Below are 17,700 nucleotides of genomic sequence, written 5' to 3'. Positions count from 1 at the left end.
TTCCCACAAACTTCTCCTATGACTTAGGACAGCTTTTCTGATTCCTCTGCGTTTGATCTTGGCAGTGGGATTGGCCATCTGGCACATGCATCCTGGTGGTGTTCACTGGGCATACACACCTTCTCTCTGTGCAGGTGCTATGTGAGGTATAAAGGGGTGCAAGGAACAGTTTGGCCCTGCTCTCCTGGAGCTTTCAGCCTAGAAGGGGAGACAGACATGAGCAGTGGACCAAGATATCCAGGCTTAGAAATGTGCTAGGTGCTCAAAAGGATGCTGTGAGGAAAATGGCACTGGGGGTGGCAAGGAGAAACCTACTTTACGCTGGTGGTCAGGGAAGGCTTCAGAACTAAAATCTGAGACCTTAGGAGTCAGGCCATGAAGAGCATTGCACACACCACTTGTATGTGCAAGAGCCCTGTGTGTATATGTTCACCGCACATGTGGAACGCCAGTGCACTTTTGTTCATAGATCTTCCCTCCGCTTACTAAATGCCCTCCAGGACAGCGGCAGGGCCTTTGTCAGTGTCCCTCCAAAGCTGAGCATTTTGTGGATAAATGATTAAGCCCCAGAGTAATATCATTCCATTGTTGCATTTTCTATCCTGGCTTTGTTATCGGAAATTTGTGTCCCAAATAAAAGTGAATAATAGTTCATTTTTCTGTTTCACTATCAAATGGCTTTTTTTGGCTTTGGGTGGAGGGCACAATTGGGATTGGTCAATAACATAAATTAAATTTTAGATGGTATTTTGGTGAACAAATAATTGAGAACTAACTCAACATGAGGGCCTGTGTTAGGTGCTTCGGAGATTTTTTTTTTTTTTAAGTGAGGAAACAACTCCTGCTAGTGAGGCAGTCATGGTATAAACATTTCCAAAGTATTGTAAACCACTTTCTGTCACCATTTAGTGCATATTCAGTTACTAAGTGAACATATACATACACACTTGTGAAGTGCTATGGGTTTACAAAGTGCTGTGAGCTCTGTGGACTGCAAAACTTAACAGAAAATCATAGATTTGGTTGAGTGAAGAGTGGTTGCAATTTGGGCATGAAAGGCTGGGGAGCCCAGCTCTCAGAAGCAGGAAACAACAGTGAACTTCCACGCTGGTAAATATCTTAGACTGTCCAGGCTGTTATGACAGAACATCACAGACTGTGGGCTTAAATAACACGTTTCTCGCAGTCCTGCAGGCTGGAAGTCGAAGGTCAAGGTGCTGGCACACCCAGTGTCTGGTGAGGACCCACTTGCAGGCTCATAGACAGCTGACTGTCTTCCTGGTGTCCTCACTTGGTGGAAGGGTCCAGAAAGCTCTCTGTGTCTCTCTCTTTTTTAATTATGAAAATATGATAACACTTTTATAGAATACTTGGAAAATACAGAACAAAGTTATATAGTTTCACTGTATATTACAATTATGTTTTTAGGTAGAGAAATTAAGATTTTTAGTTGGAGTTTCAATATCAAACTCTCAAAAATTAATAGAATGAATAGACAGAAAAGTAGAAGGGTATGGTAGACCTGAAAAGCATTATGAACCAATTCAACATAATTAAGATTTGTACAATTTTCACACAACAGCAGGATACAAATTCTATTCAAGTTCTCTGCACAGGGCACTAATCCCATCCATGAGGGCTCCACCCTCATGACCTACTCACCTCTCAAACCACTAATACTTTCACACTGGGGATTAGGTTTCATGAATTGTGGGAGACAGTGTGTTCAGCCTAAAGCAGTAAGCACACAGATGAAGAATACATCTGCCAGTTGCTCCCTGGGGAGCCTCAGCCCTTTCTGCTAACTGGATCGTTTTTCGGGGTTGCTGAGGCATCCTAGGTGGGATGGGAAGCATCTCATGTTGCAGGGCTCTGTTATTTGCAGACAGATCCAGGGATTGCCCACCAATGCTTCCCTCTACCCCTCTGAGGCACAGACATCTGGGCCCTTCTCCTAGTAGAGGTCACCTGCCCAGGGCCCTGTACCCACCCCACTGGCCCCACGCTGGGGTCTTTGTTCTGAGCTCAGAGCCCCAGTGGGTGCTGGAGCGTTTGGATGACTGGTTGACAGAGGGGCCTGTGTTCTCTCCTCCTGCCCTTTCCCTGCTCCACTTGTCATGAATGGAGGGCACATGAGTGGAGAGCAGGAATGCATTTGGAGTGGAAGATGCAATTTTCAAGAGGGGGGTGGTTTCTGACAGCAGGTGGCGTTGACGGCTGTGGGCTGACAGTCCACTATCGGCAGAGCCAGCCTGTGCAGGGGACGGGCTCAGTCTCTGGTATTTGACCCTGAACTGACCCGAGTTACTTTCAAATCCAGTGTTAGGAACTCAAAGACAGAACCCAGAGAAATTTTAAAAGGCTGATGAAAAGTCATGCAAGTTGGGGAAGAATCCTGGGTCTATTTTAAAGTTAGATTTTTTTTTTCTTTGTTCTCTCTCTCTCTCTCTCTTTTTTTTTTTTTTTTGGCAAAAAAAACCCTGTGCTTTTTCTGTATTAAAAATAAATTTCTAGATTATTTCACATTACCCCTAAGCCTACATTGGGGCCCTTCATATTGTGGGAGTTATCTTGGTTGAGATCCTAAGATCCAAGTTTGGAATTTTTTTGCTTTTGCCTTTAAAAAACAAAAACAAAACAGTGAAGTGAAAAGAAATAGGGTTTATCTATTTAATGAATATTTATTTGTCAGGCAGCCTGTCAAATTCCTTAGAAAGTGTGTCAGCAAGCAAGATCAGGACGACTCCATCTCTGCTCCTCCAGAGTTTGGGCTCTTGCACAAGGGCAGATGTGCAGAAAACAAGGTGTCAGAAGCCGGCTGTGAGTTGAAGGTTCGCACCAGGAGCAGGAGCCATCCGGAGCCAGGGGACGGGTCTGATGATCGGACAGGTCTGATGATCAGATTGTCCACAGACAGCACATTTGAAAGTCAAGAGAGATCACAAAGGTCTGTGAGCTGTGTCAATTTAGGGATTTCTTTTCACTGTCACCGTAATGTAACTTGGATTGATGCCCGGTAGAGTGGCCTTATTTATGAAGTAGAATAAGTTCATTGATTATTCCTACCCCATCTGATGAACCTCATCAATTTGTGGTCTGAGCTAACATCCTGATTCTGGCTGCAGCTTCCCTTGGGGTCCGGGGAGTGAGCGATGAGGGTAGTGAAGAAGCTCGAGTCTGCAGTGGGTATCTGCTCCATGGACAGTCCCATCCAGGAGTTCACCTCCTGCAGAATCAAACAGGGAGGTCAGTGTGTCTGCCTTGGTCTGCGCAGGAGGGTGTTGGCTCTGATTCCCCTAGACGTCTGAGTGCTGCAGGAAGGCGGAACATGTCTGCTTGTGCTGTTGGGTATGGAGTCTTTTTTTCTTTCAGGAGCTTATCCTCCCATCCAAGTACTAACCAGGCCTGATGCTGCTTAGCTTCTGAGATCAGACGAGATTGGACACATTCAAGGTGGGATGGCTGTAGATAGGAGTTTATCTTATTTTGTAAAAAATTTATGTATTTTTTAATTGAAGGATAATGGCTTTACAGAATTTTGTTGTTTTCTGTCAAACATCAATGTGAATCAACCATAGGTATACATATATCCCCTCCCTTTTGAACCTTTCTCAATGGAACATTTATTCCAAAAGTAGCCCCTGAACTATGCTTTATAGATGTCTCTATGAGGCTTTAACATGGGACAGTTCCCTAGGAAATACTATGTTTAAATATTATATTTAAAGATGCCACCACATCCAGACAGAATTCTTTTAAAAATATTTCACATGATCCTCCAAATTTATTGGAATATCACAGTATGTTAAAAGTAACTCGGAGCCTTATAATAAGGCTTATTTAATTAAAAGGTTTCAGCATCCAGTTAGAACAGTTTTCTGCCAAACATAAGTGACTGTTTGAATGTATTTGTGAACAATTATTTTCTGTTGGAATGGAGAATCTTTTTGGGTGGGAGATGGCAACTGAGTATATTATTGCATGTGTGCTAAGTCTAAAGAACTAAAGAAGAACTAAAGAGCCTCTTGATGAAAGTGAAAGAGGAGAATGAAAAAGTTGGCTTAAAACTCAATTCAGAAAACTAAGATCATGGCATCTGGTCCCATCACTTCATGGCAAATAGATGGGGAAACAATGGAAACTCTGAGAGACTTTATAAATAAATAAGGGCTCTAAAATCACTGCAGATGGTGACTGCAGCCATGAAATTAAAAGACACTTGCTCCTTGAAAGAAAAGCTATGACCAACTTAGACAGCATATTAAAAAGCAGAGACATTACTTTGCTAATAAAGGTCCGTCAGGTTAAAGCTATGGTTTTTCCAGTAGTCGTGTGTGGATGTGACAGTTGGACTATAAAGAAAGCTGAGCGCTGAAGAATTGGTGCTTTTGAACTGTGGTCTTGGAGAAGACTTGAGAGTCCCTTGGAAGGAGATCCAACCAGTCAATCCTAAAGGAAATCAGTCCTGAATATTAATTGGAAGGATTGGTGCTGAAGCCGAAACTCCAATCCTTTGGCCACCTGATGGGAAGAACTGACTCATTGGAAAAGACCCTGATGCTGGGAAAGATTGAAGGCGGGAGGATGAAGGGAAAGACAGAGGAAAGACAAGTTGGATGACATCACTGACTTGATGGACATGACTTTGAGCAAGCTCTGGGAGTTGGCAATGGACAGGGAAGCCTGGCGTGTTGCAGTGCATGGGGTTACAAAGAGTTGGACACAACTGAGCAACTGACCTGAACTGGTAAGTCACTTAGTCGCATCTGACTCTTTGCGACCCTGTGGACTGTCCCACCAGGCTCCTTTGTCCATGGGGTTCTTCAAACAAGAATACTGGTGTAGGTTGCCATGCCCTCCTCCAGGAGATCTTCCTCACCCAGGAATTGAACTTGTGTCTCTTATGTCTCCTGCATTGGCAGGCAGGTTCTTTACAACTAAGGCTACCTGGGAAGCCCAGGTTTATTATTAGTTATAAGATTTTTCTCTTTCCTATAAAAAGCTACAGTTTTACATTTCTTGAGGAAAGTTTGGGGTTGAACATCTTCCCATCCCCCAACTCAAACTAGCTTAAGCAAAACATCAAATTTGTTGACTTATAAACTAGAGAAATCCACGAGTGAAGCTGGCTTCAGACAGTGCTCAAGTGTCCTCTGGGGGCTGGGCCTGAAAGATAGCCACTGGCAGTTCTTACAGCTTTGACCCAAAAAGAAAGAAGAAAGACCCTCTTTCTTCTAGTGCTGCTCCATCAAGTCTTATGAAAGGAATCTCTTTGGCCTGGATCACGTGCCATGGCTGTGCCCAGAGGGGTGAACTGCCATTGCAGGGTCCATCCTTGCAATGAAGAGGGGAGGCAGTGACAGTGAGAGAGAGGAGGAGTTCCCCAATGAAGATAAGCGTCCATGGCAGACACACCCCCACTTGTGCTAGTAGTGCCTGCTGTTGCTAGTGGCACCTGGTGTTGGAGGGATGCAGGATGGAGAGGAGGACGATGGCAGTCCCAGTGGCACCTGTGGTTTGTTAGAACCTTGAGGTTATTGGCTCAATTGCAGTACTTCTCCAGCTGGCTTTTATGTAAGTACCTGGATAGCCAAGGATAAACTCATGATTGGGGCTGAGAGCAGGAGCGGCAAACAGCCGAATGCTGTCTTCCATAGATAATGAAATCGTGCGCCTTTCTTCACTGCTTTATAAGATATGGGAAAGGGTTCATGGAAGGGGGTTCCCCGAACTCTTCCTGTGACATTTCCAGGCTCCTGTTGGTAGAAAGATTTTTGTAGGCGTGTCTTCTTGGTGAGAGGGTGCCCCTGGGGTCACTTGGTAGGTTAGAGAGTTTGGGCAAAATACTCATCCAAGGGCTTTCTCAGCAAAAAAAAAGAAAAAAGAAAAAAAATGGCCAATGGTGATCTTTGTTTTACTGTGGGAGTCTCCTTCCCACATAAGTTAGAGCCTCAGGCATTCCTTCAAGGACCATCTTCATTCACCTCCCAAGTTTACCTTTGATTTCAGCAATTTTGTCTTTATGCAGTGAGCAGTCTCTATCTTGCTCAAGCATCTGCTAAGGAAGCTGACATTTTGAGTCTCTTTTAAATTTTTTTATTTAAATTTTTTACTTTCTATGGGGGTATAGGCAATCAACAATACTGTGATAGTTTCAGGTAAACAGTGAGGGGGTTCAACCTTCCATATACATGTATCCATTCATCCCCAAACTCCCCACCCATCCAGGCTGCCCCATAATATTGAGCAGAGTTCCATGTGCTGTACAGTAGGTCCTTATTGGTTATCCATTTCAAATATAGCAGTGTGCACTTTTCCATCCCAAATTCTCTTACTATCCCTTCCCCCTATCCTTACCCGTGGCAACCATAAGTTTGTTCTCTGTGAATCTCTCGTTATTTTAGGTCAATTAATTTCTTTGATCTACGTTTTTACTGTTTATTGTGTCCTCTTTTTTTTCAAAAAGGAAAAAAAATATCCCTTCTACCCTGAGTTTGGAAATCTCTCATCATCTTTGCTTGGTCAGTCAGACTTCATCACAGTGTAAACTTTGAAAATCACTCTTCAGTTCCTTATTTGTCCAAAGGGAGGGGTTTGAGCCCAAACCACTGTTCAGTTGGTTTGGTTTCTTTTCTAGCATTTTCACCAGCCCACGTGCCCAGAGGAAGCAGTATAGCAGATGCCCTTGACCCCAGGTACACCGAGGCTTGGACTCGAACCGCCTTTCTTCCTTCTGCCTGGAGAGCTGGCCCCATCTGGCTTCCCACCCCCATGTTTCCAGCCCCAGCAACACCACTCGCTCAAACACTGAGCAAATCTGGCTGGAAAAAACCCTCTTTGTCAGTTCAGCCCTAGCCTGTCCAAAGCTATCATTAAAGCCATAGCAGTTGTTCAATTATTAAAATCCGTTCTTGTATTCAGCTCTCATACAGAATCCAGCTCGTTGACCAGTTGTTCAGATCGGTCTTGAGTGCATTCAAATCCATGGTTTTACAGCGTCATTTGATGACGGTGCTTTTTCCAGCCGGGCTGGCTCCTGTTGGCTTAAACGGTGCAGCCAAATGGGCACCGAACCTCCCCACCTTGTCTCCTGTAAACAAAACGCTTTTGAACACTATTTTGTGTTCAAAGCACCATGCTACACACTGGACACTTAAAGTTGAAAGACACTTATGATTTTGTTCTGTATCCATTTTACAGATGACTAAAGAGGTTTGGCGAGGTGAGGAAACCTGACCCAATTAGAAAGCATTTTAAGGCCATCTGTGGGATTCCTGAGCCCACCTGGGCTCCTTGCTTACACAGCAAGGAGATGCTCCCTCCCTCATGCCAATCCAATGGGGGAGGGATAGCCATGTTTATTTTCAGCTTCATGACGTCATCTCTTTGTGCTGATAGGAAGTCTAGTGGTACATTTCCTTTTGAAGGCAGTTTTAACATTGACAGATTCTAAATCAGCTGGCCAAAAATAAGGAGCTCAGCCCATGATTTCTTGTTTCCCGTGGTTTGATCAATCTTGCCTGCACCGACACTTCCTTTTTAGAGCAAACAACGGAACCTCTCCCCTGAGGTGGGCAGGAACTTACCTGAGTCATTGGAGCAGGGATTCCCCTGGTCCTTGAATTTCCATTTGCTCTCTGATTCCCCTCCAGGAAGTAGACTGGAGCAGAGGGCTTGTCTGGTTCACTTAGCCTGAGGCTCAAATATTTGGGAGGGTGATTTTGAGCGTTTTCTTCTTATTGTTCTTAGACCACAGTGGTGAAATCACTCAGGCATCTACATGGTATTCCCCACCTTTGTTCTTCATCCTCTGGTGGCCATGGGAGCTGGTGGCTTTGCTGTTCCTCCTGGAAGGAAACATTAGTCACATCTTAATCCTGAGTCAGACACTTATACTCATTTGGGAAATAAGGAAATTTGACAGCAAGGCTGAGTCAATAATTTTGGTCCTGACCTTTGAGAGAGATTGGTAAACAAACTGAATCACAAATTGTTTATTATTTTGGTTACAGAAGCTAGAAAGTTTCCAAGAAGTGAATCTTTCAAATCTGTATAGTATCCCACATACTTTAAGTTCTGTCATCAATTATTTAGATGATTAGTATTGCTACAGATTTGGAAAATAAATATCTTTCTATTATAGAACATTACAATTTTATTTAATGGAAAAAAAACAACAGTTCTCTTACTTTTCTTATTCTCCTAGAAGAAAATGTTCCATTGAATAATTTATGCTTTTAAAATGAAGCCTTGTGTTTTCATGATACCAGAGGCCCTTTCATTATCTCAGTGAATGTTAAGCAGCCCTGAATGTCAACTATTTTCATGTAATAAACATTTTGAACCTAGGACAACTCTGGCAACTTGATTGTTCTCAGGTGAAGTTCAGACTATGAATTACACAGAAGTACAAATAATTGCAGATGATAGAACTAATCACAGTATGCAAATTAGCCATGATAAGAAAGTTTTTCATGGTTTTTCATGGTTATGTTCATGTAAAATAGGTTGTAAAACTTAATTATGTCATTCAGGATGGTAAACATATTATTATACTTTCACACTTTTTAAAAGAATTGAGACAAATAGTTATCTGTAATTTTGTGATTTTGTTATTTTGTATAAAATGCATGATTTTTTAAGACAGAGGGACCAACTGAAAACACACTGTCCTCTGATATTTCAGATTTAAAGTGCCTGCTTCTAAAATGTATGCTTGGCTTGAAATGACATAAAACCGTCCATGTTACTGATTTATACTTTAAAAAATTATTTCTGAAGATTCTACAGCAGGTCCTTGTTATCCGAGGATAATTAGAACCAGGAAAAGGCCATTTCAATGGAATCAACTTAAGCAGGGACCAGAATGTCATAATACAGTTTTTAAAAGCTTTGGGGTGTTATCTGGCCAAAAACTCTGAATATCACGAAAATAGTATTTTTAGTTTAGACTTCATAAAATGTAGATGATCATTTTGACCTTGGTTAACTCTTAGAATGAGCAATGCAAAAATCAAGTATTAATTGTTTGGAGAGGAATACATTTTTAGACAAACTTGTGATTGTGTATCATGGTACTTTATAAATCCCATTTGACGTTGACATCTCATCTTTAAGATGGTCAGTTTTATAGCAATACTTGAGATCCTAGCCATTTTCCTCTGGGCCTTTTATATTGTTGACTATCAAACTCTTCCCAGATTGAAATCCCTACATTGTCACCCATTTAAAATGTTTCTCTTAAATGATTATGGCTCAACCGCCTGCTCAGTCCCCATTTGCCACTGTTTTACCTGTCATTGCTGAAATTCTCTAATGTTTTGATTAACCTCATGAAATTCTGTATTTGGAGGGCAAGATTTGCAATTAGGAAAGATGCTGATGGTGAGCAGGGATGGGATTTTGAGTGGGAATTCGTCACTTGATGGTTGGTTGTTAGGAAATATTGTAGAGGTTTGAAGGCATGTTTCCCTAAAAAAAGCTCCTCACCTTGTGGGGATCTGAACAGTGAGCATTCAGGTAACCGGCCCCCCACCCCCGACTTCTTTGCCTTGCAGTGTGCTCCGGAGATGAGGAGGCAGATTCATGTGTGGGCCTGGTGCTGGTCTCAGTCCTGCCAGGAAGTAGGTTTATGACCATGGATAAGTCATTTAACTTCTTTCAGACTAATTTTCTAATCTGTGAAATGAAAAGGTTGAGCTCAAGCCCCTTCTGGTGACCAGATTGTGTAATTCTGAAGTGTTGGATATTTTAAGGCTGGTGAGAGCTTTAACACTCAGTTTTCATATAATCCCAGAACTTAATCATCATCAACCAACTCCTTTTAGTTTAACCATATAGGTTGCTTACTAAGTCACTTCAGTTGTGTCCAACTCTCTGCTACCCTGCCAGTCTCCTCTGTCCATGGGATTCTCCAGGCAAGAATACTGGAGTGGGTTCCTCCTCCAGGGCATCTTCCTGACCTAGGGATCGAACCTATGTCTCTTAAGTCCCCTGCATTGGCATGCCGATTCTTTACCACTAGTACCACTGAGTATCTATATATAATATAAGATGTAAAAATATGTATCTGTAGATAATTTCCATAGCTACAGATCACATATGGATATATGTGATCATTTATTCGGTAAAATTGTAATCAGCACTTTGGAAAAATTTTAAATCTGCTCTTTTCAATCGTGTTATCCTTATGCATTTGCCTATATGTTGTCATCTTTTTTCTTTCTCTTTATTTACTTTTTGGCCTCACCAGGTGCCTTATGGAATCTTTGTTCCTTGACCGGGGATTGAACCCTGGCCCTCGGTGGTGAGATCATAGAGTCCTGACCATCAGGGAATTCCTTTGTATTGTAATCTTAATATGTTTCTTTTTCACATTAATCTGTTCTAATGACTGCCATTAATAACAATATAATAATCCATAAGTACATTTTCTAAAAATTTTTATTTTTAATGTTTTATTTTATATTGGAATATAGCCAATTAACAATGTTGTGGTAGTTTTAGGTGCACAGCAGAGTGACTCAGCCATCCATATACATGTATCCATTTTCCCCCAAACTCCCCAAGTACATGTGTTGGTGGTAGTGGTTTAGTCGCTAAGTCGTGTCTGACTCTTTCGACCCCATGGACTGTAGCCTGCCAGGCTCCTCTGACCATGGGATTCTCCAGGCAAGAATACTGAAGTGGGTTGCCATACCCTCCTCCAGGGGATCTTACCAACCCAAGAACTGAAGCTGGGTCTCCTGCATTGCAGGCAGGTTCTTTACCAAAGTACCTGTGTTATGATACATTATACTTCAATATACCCTGCCCAGTATATCCTGGCAACAGAGCATCTCTATACTTAAGAATTTTAGGGGGGAGTTTTGAGGTCATGTTACCATAGGCATCTCTGTAGGTAGACAGTTTTGTAAAAAGAGCTTCCCACCCCCCTAGGATGGTCTGTGTACTCTGCAGTACTTAAATGCCTTTAGCCACTACTGTAAACAGGAAGAAACATACTAAGGCAAAGATCTGGCTAAGAGAAGCAGGGGGAGTGGCAAGGAAAGCTGGAAGGATATTCCTTTTGCTGCTGCCAGCAGGGCAAATCAAGATTCCGGGAGTCTGGCATAAATAAAGGAAGTTGGGAAGGACACAGAAAGGGGTTCTGGATGCATTTTCGGAGCACTGCACCGCATATTCAGTTAACCCGGAGGGCTTGGTGACCTTTGGCTTCTGAAGTTGCACTGAGCCTGGTGTGGAGAACAAAGCCACCAGACGTCACCAGCCTCCAGGAGCAGAAGTGCTCATGGGAGTGAGACAGCCAGAGGCCAAATGAGCAAATCCTGCAGGGTTTAAAAACAGCAGCACTTTTTAATTCAAGATCTGGGAGATTGTCAAAGCATCCTGGGGGGATAAGAGTTTGTTCATCCGTTAAAACTTCATCTGCTGCATCCTCCAAGATGAAGGGAGCATAATTGACACTCTTCCGTCCCCTCTGGCCATGTCTGCTTTAGTCTCTGGTTGCTCTGGGTCGCCTGCATATGTGGGTGAATGGCTCGCGATGCTTTTTGACATAACTTGCTACAATAGTAAGGTTTCCCTTTATTGAGAAAGGGAACTCTGTTGCAGAAATGGGGGTGGGGGCGGGGGGTAACTTCGTTGTTTACAGGAGTTGATGGCACATGTTTCAAGTTAAGCCAGGTTAAGCAAGGCAATTTTGTGATCGCATGACCAAGTAGGGAAAAAAACACTGTTACAGAAATTTTATGTCAGTTTCACTTCCCCTTGTTGAAGGCCTTATGGAAATGAGGGGTAGTGGTAAAATCTGGTGAAGTCTACTGTTCTCAGAGAATTTATTTCATCTCATTTATGTATTCCTCAGCTTTAGAAGTCATATCCTATAGTTTAACAAAAAAAAAAAAATTTTTTTTTTTTTTTTTTTTTACAGATTCTAGCTGTATCGGAAACTGGTCATTTTCTAAAACTAAAGGAGAAGACTAGGAAAGGGTGATGAATTCTTTTTGAGTTTTGAGTTAACAAAATAAAAGGTAAGTATTGATGAGTTCACAATGTGTTTACAATACTGTTGAGACCAGCTGAAAAAGCAGCAGACAAATAACCAAGAGTTTTGGATATTTGCTCTCACAAAAAATAATACATACACTTCTGATGTACTTATGGGATTTTAAAAGAGAAACAAAACTTAGCATATTCTTTTAAAATAAGCTTTCCAGGTAGATACACCAGAGGGTTAAGGTGAGACCCAGCTGAGTAGTTTATTTTTTTCATAGACTGCATCCCTGGGCACGTTTCCCAGGCTTGGTCTGTATAATATCCCCTGATTTGGATAGAGATGTGAGAATTTCCAATATCAAAGTTAGAGATAGACAGCTAAAGTGTAGGGACTTACTTTAATCACGTAAATTTGATGAAACTTAATCACCAGTGGCTACCTTAGGTCCTTCTGCTAGGTCTAACTCACTTAAGCCCCATGACAGCTGCCAGCCCTACCTAGACACTCCCAGATGTCTTTGGCTAGACCCCAGGAGCAACACCCTCTCCTAGCCCCCTCATCCTAAAGCTGGTCATCCTCTCCAGGCCAGGGGTAGTACTCGCGGGGTGCCCTTTTTCCCATTTCCCAGAACTCACAGCCAAAACTGAGGACCGTCATTAGTCCTCAGGACTGCCATTAGGACTGCCAAACTTATTGTTTCCTCAAAAGACTGTCTTTCCAAATCTCTTGGCAATATTTTGTTGTTATGGACAGTCACAGTTCCTCTTTTCCACTTCTCAGTGTATCCATTGATTTTCCTCCTCTCCTTCAAATTGCTCTGCTTAATGACTAGATTCCTGGCTAAAAGGAAATCACTTTAAAATTCATATCGATCTACTTTTTATTTTTTAAAAAGCCAAATCGATCTCAGGGCCCATAGGCTGAGGATATAAAAAAAAATTAGAAGTTTTGAAACCTCTGACTGTTTAATGAACAGGCTACCCTGCCTGGAGGAGCATCTCTGTTGATGGAAGCGTTTCTATAGAAACTGCACACCTGTCTGACAAGCATTCTCCAAAAGAGGAACCTGGCTGAATTTGTAACAAAATTTTCTAGGTTCCAGCCAAAAGGAATTATGCAGTTTCTCAGCTGATGGCCCAAAGGAAGCAAAGTTGTGTGTGTGTTTAATTCACACATTTAAAATATTAAGCCAAGATATTCAACTAGATTGTTGCACATCTGCTGAAAGGTGACTCTGATTCTCGAGTATATTTCCAGAAAAGCTGTCCAGGGAGAGAATGACTCTGTGGGCATTTTTCCATGTGATATGGGCTTCAGTGGGTGCAGGGTGGGGTCCCAGAGGGCCCTTGACAGCAGGTGGGCACAGACAAAGCACACCGTGAATCAGGGTAATTGACCATTGGGATCAACAGAGGGGGACAGTGATAAAAGCTGATAGTAAGCTGTCTGAAGTGGGTATGTAGGTTTTGCTGGGCCGTGAGGGAGATTATATGAGTTAATTATACATCTGACTGTTATGAGGGTCTGAACATGACTTTTGAACCCCACCTGCCCTGCCACCCTTGAACCCCTGGTGTCTGCCTCCTGCTCCCGTAGCCCCATTGACCTGTCCTTGGAGGTGGTGGAGGAGTAGTCGTTAATACATGAGAGAAAGCCCAGTAGGATCATCTTTCCTGAAAACTTCTATATATTTGAGCCTCTGAAGGCATATTTATTGTGTTTTAACAAAGTCATCTCCTGTTTCCTCCTCAAGCCTCCCTTACTCCAGCAAGAAGTGTTTTCTCCTCCTCCTTTCTGCACGAGCATTGCTGGGTCCTTGTCTTGTGCCATTGCTCACATTAATTATGTGGAAAGAGGCATTTCCCCACTTACCGCTGCTGCTGCTGAGTCATTTCAGTCATGTCCGACTCTGTGCAACCCCATAATACTAGACTGTTAACTCCAGGAGGCAAAGGATTTCTTTCTGTTTTGTTTTCTACTTGATGTCAGGCGCCTGGAACGGTGTCTGGTATGTGGAAGGTGCGTGATAAATGTTTACTGGGGTAAATGAGGTGGCGAATGCGTCTTTCTGACCCAGATTCCTTAGGCTCAGGACCCGTCCCTTCATCCATGAACTTCTTGCTGGACTGACACAGCGGCTGGCCTACTCACTGACCACTGGTCTGTGGGGTGTGATCACCCATACCTGGTCCCTCAGAGGGGCTGGGGATGGGGTGTGCTATGTTGTCACCACCTTGGCGATCTTAGGTTAAACTGTCAACTATTGAAGGCATTTCCTGGGTGCTTACAGGTGTGACATGGAAGGGAAGCAGCCGCCACAGGACAGCTCTGGCATCTGTGGTGGGACCAGCCCCTCCCAGGAAGCATCTGTGATGGATGGGCCATGGCTGGTGGGAGACGTGGAGGCAGGAAGGGCGTGTGCTTCCCTTCTGGTCGGGTCTTCCCTTCTGGTCGGGTCTAAGAGGAAGCCTGTGGTTAAGTCACGTGGCGGCAGAGTATCTGTCCCTGATGGGAGGGTTAAGATGGCCCAGACCAAGCCCTGCCTCTGTTCAGATACTTAAAAGAGGACAGACAGAGGCTGCATTGCAAGGCGTGGGATGTGATTTGTAGCAGATAAGGAGTTAGGTCTATGGAAAGTCAAATCTAATTCCGATGATCTAATAACATCTTTGAGTGGTTGCCCTGAGGGTCAATTCTGGTTGGTTATGGCTTTTTCTCCCCTCCCACCCAACCCCACAATCATAAGGAGGAGAGCGGGAAGCCAACTTTCTCAGAACCTCTGTGCCAAGAGAGTTTATCTGGAAAGGACATTGTAGGTACAAGACTTAGGCTGTAAGGCACAGTAAGAGTTGCCTTCTGGTCAGCTGATGAGTAACTTTGAGACGATTATGAGATATTAATGTCATAACCTGGATTTCTGCTCCTGTCCTCCTTCCCTGTGCGCTTCTCTTTCTTCTTGCTCATCATCATCGTCATCTCCTCCTTGTCTCTCTCACACACACACACACACACACAGACACACACACACACAGCCCCTGGCTGACACTTGAGAAACTGTCAAGCCTTTCCCTGTCAGGCTCTGTGCAGAGGTGGCTGGAGTCACTCTCGTCATCACCAAGTATTTATGAAGCTCTCACTCGGTGTCATGTAATTGCTGCCAACTTCTCCTCCTTCTCTGCTTTGTGCGCCCTGAGCCTTGCTCTCTAGTTGCTCCATGCTCTCCTATTCCGTTCCCCCAGGGTCATCCCTTCCCAGCCTCCCTTATCAAGTCCTAGTCCCTGCCCCGCCTCCACGTCCCAGAAGCCCACCTGGTTGCAGCCCTGCAGAGCCCCTGCTGCCCTCACCTCCAGCCCCAGGAAAGCAAGCCCAGCAGGTGATGCCAGTCACACTGGGGGAATCAGCACCCTGAGCTGTGACCACCTTGTCACTCCCTCCCTTTGCCCATCTCGCACTGGGCTCCCTCACCCTCCCGGGATACACAGGGCACTTGTGGTAATCTGACCCTTTGGCTGTGGCCCCAGGGCTGACATCTAGTCTCAGCTTAGTATAGTCAGCTCCTCGGATGCAGGCCTCCAGCCCCACCCGGTAGTCCCATGTCAACCTATATGAGAGGTGATGGCCCCACTTGGGAAGCCTTCACAGAAAGACCTAGGCTCACAAGAGAAATGGAAACATTCCTGTAGTTTTCACGTCTTGTACCTAGAAGTGTTACTTGGAGGGAAAATACATCTTTTTGGCATCTGCGTTCATGGGTTGGGGGTAGCTGCTGAGCTGAGTGGGGAGGGAGAATGTGTGGAACGGAACAGTGGGCGTCCAGGACACTCAGAGTGGGTGTGTGCACTGAGCTCAGTCGTGTCCGACTCTATGACCCCATGGACTGTAGCCCACGAGGCTACTCTGTCCATGGGATTTTCCAGGCAAGAACACTGGAGTGGGGTGCCATTTCCTACTCCAGGGGATCTTCCCAATCTATCCAGGCATCAGACTCATGCCTCTTGTGTCTCTTACATTGGCAGGCAGATCCTTGACCTCTGTGGCACCTGGGAAGCCTTCACAGAGGGAGTCAAAATGATTCAGTCTCTTTCCTAAGTTTCCATTTTTTTATTAGAGATTTTAAAAATGATTAAATAGCAGTTTTCAATACCCAGTTGATCAAGGTATTTTAGAAACCTTTGATTTGAAAAGTTCTAAGGTGAGTGATCTTTAGTTTGGTGGACAGATGGCTTCTGATGACCTAGGGTGAACTCTTGTATAAGTGAGTAGGGCTGGTTCTCAAGAGATGCTTCCAATACCCAAGGATCATAACCGAGTGCCAGTAGGAGAAGAGACTTAGAAAATACGCTCCATGCAGCCACATGGGTGTTGCATCATAGCAGATGCTAGCTGAACAGGAGCCCTAGTTGTGGCCAAAGGCCGTTGTCAAAAACAGAAGGGCTGGCTCTAATCTCCCCCACCAGGATCCAGCTCAGTGTTCCATAACCAGCTGCTCTGGTTGCCGAAGAGGACATCTCAGGGCCCAGGGTCACCCTCCCTGCCCTGCCAGAGCCAGCCCCCCTGCCTCTTCTCTCCACTTACTTTAGACAAGAGGAAATATCTCTGATACTCTGAGTATAGTCTCAGAAGCATGTCTTAGTTTATTGTCATGGCCCAAGACTACTTAGTAAGTCCTTAGGATTGGAGGTAAGCTGACTGTACTATTTCCTAAGTATCTGTATTTAACAAGTTAAACAGTCTTCGCTCTCAATGAGTTTGTATCACACATACACACACACACACACATGCCTACCCTTATTATTTGAACTTTGACTGATGATATGTGTGTTTCTGTAACACAGGGAGTAACACAACAACAGGATGGAGATGAGTAAATCTTTACTATAACAAATCTTTGTGTAACACTAGGGCAGGGCTGTTTTATCCATCATGAGAATAGAAGGATGGAGGAAAAGGCATGGTTTTCCCTTCACCTGGAGGGGGAACAGTGGAGGAAAAATTAGTTTTATTCTTAGAAGAGTTGAGGGCATGACTAGAACATGGTTTGATGAATAAGAAATGCCAACCATGGTGGGACTGGTTGGGGAACAGAGGCGGTGTGCCTCTGGGAGGCGTCAGGGGACTGCATGGATAGGAGTAACATTCTAGTAAGTTGGAGGGCTGGTTTCTAGGGGTCCTGGTATTTCAGGTTCTACTGTGGGTCATGGATGTGACCTGGGCTTACTGAACTGATTGCTACAAAGTTATGTGTGGTAGGGAGAATTGTGACTCCCCAAAGAATCATGGTTCACATCCTAATTCACAGAGGCTCTGGATATGTTAGGTTACATGGCAAATAGAAAGGTCTCATCTGGCCTTGAAATGGGGAGGTTATCCTGATGGTCCAGGTGGGTCCTATGTAATCACAAGGGTCCTCTGACGTGAAGGAGATGCAGGAGAGTCAGTGTAAGAGTGATGCCGTGGGATAAAGTCTCTGGAGGAGGGGCCACAGGTCAAGGAAGGCAGGGGCCTCTAGAAGCTGAAAAGGCCAGGAAATAGATTGGCCCCTGAAGCTGCCAGAGGGGATTGCAGCCATGCTGACACCTCAATTTTTAGGCCAGTGAGACCCAATTCAGACTTCTAACCTCTAGGGCTGTAAGGTAATAAAGTTATTTTAAGCCACCAAGTATGTAGTAATTTGTTACAGCAGTGATGGAAAACAATCCAGT

General features: G+C 44.0%; 1 protein-coding gene across 2 annotated transcripts in view; it reads left to right on the top strand.

The window, feature by feature from the left end:
• The window catches only part of LOC101116334 (large ribosomal subunit protein eL8-like), a 119,114-nt gene that overhangs the window by 28,071 nt on the left and 73,343 nt on the right, over positions 1 to 17,700 (top strand). For both annotated transcript variants that reach the window (XR_009596050.1, XM_060397446.1), the window contains exon 2: positions 11,933 to 12,032. The gene's annotated coding sequence lies outside the window, so the exon portion shown is untranslated. The remainder of the gene's footprint in view (positions 1 to 11,932; positions 12,033 to 17,700) is intronic.

Source organism: Ovis aries, chromosome 13, assembly GCF_016772045.2.
Source record: "Ovis aries strain OAR_USU_Benz2616 breed Rambouillet chromosome 13, ARS-UI_Ramb_v3.0, whole genome shotgun sequence".
Classification (NCBI taxonomy): Eukaryota; Metazoa; Chordata; class Mammalia; order Artiodactyla; family Bovidae; genus Ovis; species Ovis aries.
This window is presented reverse-complemented; position numbering and strand designations above follow the sequence as displayed.